The sequence below is a fragment of the Polyodon spathula genome, chromosome 12, assembly GCF_017654505.1.
Source record: "Polyodon spathula isolate WHYD16114869_AA chromosome 12, ASM1765450v1, whole genome shotgun sequence".
In the NCBI taxonomy this organism is placed as follows: domain Eukaryota; kingdom Metazoa; phylum Chordata; class Actinopteri; order Acipenseriformes; family Polyodontidae; genus Polyodon; species Polyodon spathula.
In genome coordinates, this window is record NC_054545.1 from 31,842,167 (window position 1) to 31,848,215 (window position 6,049).

Sequence of the window (6,049 nt, forward strand, 5' to 3'; positions counted from 1 at the left end):
CTCAACATAATCATTGTGGCCCTTTGTAAATCGTCCTGCAGTGACTTTACCCTGCAGTACCCCGCTGGCACTCACCGCAGTGACTTTACTCTGCAGTACCCCCCTGGCACTCACCGCAATGACTTTACCCTGCAGTACCCCACTGGCACTCACCGCAATGACTACCCTGCTGTACCCCGCTGGCACTCACCGCAATGACTACCCTGCTGTACCCCGCTGGCACTCACCGCAGTGACTACCCTGCTGTACCCCGATGGCACTCACCGCAGTGACTTTACTCTGCAGTACCCCCCTGGCACTCACCGCAGTGACTTTACCCTGCAGTACCCCACTGGCACTCACCGCAATGACTTTACCCTGCTGTACCCCGCTGGCACTCACCGCAATGACTACCCTGCTGTACCCCGCTGCTATTATTATTACAGCTTGTTTAGATGATTAGGAAACATGTGTTACATATTAATAGTATAAAAAAATAGAATGTCAAATATATACAGGACATGATTACTTAATATTTGTTGTCTGGCTTGCTGACCATTTAATTCAGTCATTAGGAAAGAACGTTATATTATACGTAGATAAATCTAAAATAACGTATTTTTCACCACTTTGAAGCATCATGCAACATACATTTACTTTGTACAGCTGGTGACTACTGTTTTTGAAGAACATTCAGTATGGTGCTGCTGCCCCCTATTGGACATAATAAGTCATAGTCATAAGATGAGTTGACCATTCTATTGGAGAATGTTCTCATTACATGCATTGGATGGCCAATTCTCACTGCCATAATTTATTTTGTTCGCTATCGGTTTGGCAAACTAGGACTAGTTTCACAAAGCAGTTCTAGGTAACATAGTCTGCTATATCTAATTCACTTTTCTCTATGTCTCCCCAATGTTTAGAACAAAGTTAAGAAGCAGTTCATCTCGTGCCACTCTCGTCCAGTGTTTGAGCTTGTCAACACACCATCAGCTCCGTCGAGTTCCAGATCTCAGGATTCCTCTTCAACCTCAAAGGACACGCTCTCAACCAGATCTTCTATGATTTTGATGTCTCAGGGGATGAGGTGGGATTACAGTAACAACTGTTTGAAAAGCCATCATTATATCGAAAATTGCACATGGAGATGATAAATTCACATGACTCATGTTCTCCAGTAGTATCCCTGACAAATACCAATGGCACACAAAAAGAGAACAAGGAATAGTGCTCATAAAACAGTAACACTGAGGTGAAAAATACAACAATCTACTGTTTACTGTACGTCTACGCAGTGATTGCTCCCTATGTAGATCGGACCAGATGCCAATGTAGCATGTCATATTTTCTTCTAACTAGAACGTGAGCTACAAGGAGTTTAAGATGTTCGCCGCTGCCACTGAGCCTGGGAGCACGCCTAGTGAACACATAACAGACAAGCCGCAAACATGCCCCCGCACAGAACAAAGAGCTCGGCGGAGGATACATCCAGCTGGTCAGGTTAATGCAATGCAGATTACAAATGACATTATACAAACACATGCAGATCTTTATTAAACAACCATGTTTATGATAGTAGATCTTATATTTTACTTTTTTTGTGCTTCAAAATAGCTCCAGTGAGTATCTGTGTGTGTTTTACAGGACCAAACCAGAACACTGTTTAAACACACTTATGCTACTTAATACGATGAATACCTTTGACAGGGGGGGTCTTTGGTTAAGGAAACTTGCTGCTCTTATGTGTTGCTTTCAGTATCAGTCACAACACAATTGTCAGTCTGATAGATAATTATTACTATTTTTTTTTTTTTTTTTTTTTTTTAAAGAAAACACTTACTCAAACTCTAAAAACATAACTTTGATAACTTTTAGTCTATTAAAAGTTTAAAAGTTAAAACTATTAAAAAAAAAAAAAAACATTTCATATTTAATGTTTGTAAGCAAACTCAAGTTTGTAGACACAGTCCCTTTAAAGATTAACCAAATGCTTGGTAATGTGCTTTGTGCAAGAGTATTGTGTTTTTTTTTTTTTTCATATTACAATGAACAGATATAACGTTAATAAAATAAAGTGCTTGACAGAGCACTGGGCAAAAATAGAACTGTAGGAAAAAAAGTGTGTAAAGTTTAAATCAGACACATTTCTTTCAAATGCACAGCAAAAAGCAAAACCACTTACATTTTTGGTTTAAAAATAATTTCTAAAATTGTACTGGCAAGTTGGCAATACTGATGGAACAAATTGCATCCCACTTTCACAGCAAAGTACTGTGTGCTATGTGTAATATGCCTGCTATCGCTTTCTGTTATAAAAAATAACATTACCACCTGTATTAGTGTTTTGAAAAAAAAAAAAAAAAAAAAAAAAAAATTCTGAATGTCTGGTGAACTTCAATTGTCAATCTTCTTTTTCACTTTTCTCTTACTACTGTATGGTGTTTTAATCACCTTGCTTTGACATTATTTTAAGCTTTGTTGGAGAATCCTGTGTGCAGACTGAACTGCTTTCATATGACGAGACTGTGTGACTTTTCAACTCTGATGGCATGTGAATGGAATGAAGAAGGCTGTCCCCACCCCCTCACGGGCTCCTTCCCCTATCCCCATGCTTCGACCCAGAATACACTACTTAAAATGAACCTGGGTGTACAAGTGCAAACGGCTAACCCAGGAACAAGGCATAGAAACAGAGTCATCTTTCACCAGAAGTGGTACAGTACCAGATATCATGCTTTCAAATTAAAAGACATGTGGTGCTTTTAAAACAGCACATGTGAGACTTACATAGCTAATGGAATTGCAGAGTGGCCAAGATTGATGTAATTATTTTGATAGCTCCAATGACTTTAATGACAGAGAGGGTACTGCATGGACGCTCATGAAGTTCTGATGCTATTTCTTTAATGAGACCCTACTGTATAGTATTAATTACAAGCTGGTCTTTCCTATAACGGGAAGGTCAATAGCTAGCTAGTGGAGCTTGCATATTCAGCTTACAGTTTCACAAGCCAAATCAGTGTGCCAAACATAGGGCACTCTTAGTACTGCATGGAATGGCAACAGGTCTCATAGGGACACAATAAGCAGTTTATTCAAACTTCCAATACAAATACATATTGTGACTTTATTTAAAGTCATGGAACCGTTTTCATATTTATTTAAAAAAAAAAAAAAAATAAATCACACAAAAAAGTTTGAACACCCAAATGTTCTTCAATCATCCATTTTGAAACATGCTGTTTTTGAACAATTTTAAGAAATTTTTAGGGCAATGACATTTTTCAGAGAATTCATCAGTGATGACATTTGACAATATAGCAGTAGAAAAAAGGCTTTCTTTTAAGTATAAAAGAGTGTAGAAAGGGTGTAGATTAAAATACATTTGAAATAAATGAATGTAAAAATGATGGTGTATGTATTTGTCTTGCAAGGTGCATAATTAATTATCTAATTAAGATTATCTGAATTGTGATCAAATAAGATATTTGCTAAAGCTCTCCACCTAGGAGATAACTTATTTCATCTCTAAATTTTCCTTTACCTGCTATCGAGCTTCATAGCCCCTGGAAAAAACTAAGTGACAGCAATGAACAGACCTCTTCATTCAATTCATATAATGTGCCCTTCCAACTCTACACATTTATCAGCCCAACTAACACTGATGTGTTTATAAAAAAAAAAAAAAAAGCTGAAAAGTATATATTTTGTGTTTGATGTAGCGGATCAAACTGCCGCCACAAGTACTGGCAAAACTAACATAGAATAGAGGTAGAAGAATTATTAGAAGAATGACTAGGTTTAAACTGGAGTTCAAAATTAAATGAAACATGAACATAGTATAGTGTAGTATAGTAAACAGGTGAGATTTTCCATCTTCCCAATTTGATGATGCATTCAAAACCAGTAGGTAAGGTCATGTTTCATACAATAGCAAATTAGGGATTACAAATAACAACATTAAAAACTATAATGGTTATAACTGGACAGCACCCTATTGATTTAAGATCTATGCAATGCTAATTTTGAAAAATCTTGTGTGTTTGTAGAGTTCTTACTTATTTTCTAAATTAGGTTTGAAAACTTCTTTTTTTTAGGACATTTTTGCATTGACAGCCACTACAATATGGTATGAATCTATAATGAATATATAAACAACTTTTTACTGAGGTCAGTATGTTAACTATATAATACGCACAAGGAAATTAGGCACACTTAGGGTGGTGCTTTTCATTTAAAGAGTTGTGTAATTCCTTGAGATAAAAATCTTTAGGGCATACACTACAGCTAAATACAATTATATTCGGTTGTCTAAGGCTGTTGTCTTCAGTGGGAAATTATAATTGAATTGGTAGGGAGATGGGTCTGCGCTGAGTGCGAATTACCCGAGTTTTATTTAAATTTATATCTGAAAAGATGAAAGGCTTGCAACATTACAGTACAAGCCCAAATCATCCAATCAACTCAACACACAGGGGCCTATTTTAATTCTCAAAGCAGTGGCAGATATAAATACCACTGCTCAACGAGTAAGTAGCGGGTTCTGAAAAATACAGTGTTACACGTCCCCACGTGTTGCTACAACCATTTAAATAACGTACCTGTACAATTTATTTTCCTTGTTAGAATCCTGACAACGTCTTACACTTAGAACTTTAATGTCTGTTCAAAGCTCTTTTCAAAATGTCCGCTGGTGGTGTCCCATCCAAGCAGGCCAATGATTTATTGACCCACATTATTAATGTACATTAAGAAAATTAAAATGTAGTCTGCAAATAAATGCCAACAGTATTATGATCTGCCACGGTTTAAGATCTAAATGAGCTTATTAAACTTGAGCACAGTAACTGTTATCCTGCCACCCTCTCTAGTGAGACTGTTCTCTTTCTGGGTGCAGACAGGCACAAATTCAGGGACTTTTAATAGTAAAGATCAGCGGCTGATTCAGCTGAAGCCAGACTTGAAGCAGAAATGGCACTTGACTAAGTTTTAGTTTGTATTAAAAAACAGGCCCATCAAGCAAGGAAAAACTAAAGCACTTGTCACATAGTAGTTATAATTAGAGAATGCATGGAGCATATAGGAGACAACATCCTTGACTCCATCTCAGATTTTATACACCTAGATATCTAAGAGACTGTGCAGCGTGGTAAGACAACACCAGTTTCAAAACAATGCACAGCACTCTACTTTCTTATCTTTACTTTGTTACATTATTTTACAGGAAAGTTAACCTACATTGGACATCATGTTTATCAAGAAGGATACTATGATATTCCTGGACTATAAAATAAAACTGTATCAGTTCTTACTTCAATAAAGGAAAAACAAAACAAAGCAGAAATCAATAACTGGTTCAGTCTTATTGCAATAAATGTAGCAGAAGTTAAAAAAACAACAGATGTAACAGACACTAAAAAGCACTGAAATAGCAAATACTGTACTGAGATACAAGGTTTACATTTTAGGAAACAGTTTAAAATATTATAAAAACAGCTTTGCATTTGTTTGGCTGTTTTTTTTGCTTTAATAATTTGTAACCCTTGTGTCTCGAATCTGTTTAAGACTAAACCCAGGTACCCAAGAAAGCACACTGGAATGTGCTGAAAACTGCTGTAATAAAATCACCAAAGCAAGGCACATTTTTTTTGGTCCAGTGAAAAGTAAATATGAATTATTTAAAAAGCAGAAATACAAGTTTCTTGTTTTGGTGCTAATTTCTAATTGACCAAACAGATCATACAATATGAAATAAATAAGAATAAAAAACAAGACTGTTCTATAACACAACATTATGATTATTAATACTCCAGTTGCTTATTGCCTCTTGTTGGTTTGTTAATGCACCTGAACACAAAGCATATACCAGTCCTAAGGAACCCTTTTGTTTTTCTGGAGAATTATTAACGTGTGCTATAAACAAAGCAATGCCTTTGCAAAACCCTCTTGTTTGTAGAGATACTGTTATTCGGTTAGGAAACCTATTCATTTCTCTAGGAAATTTGGCATGTTAACAACACTATCTAACACAAGCATTTAGGCAGCTCAAGACACATGAATCTTTTTC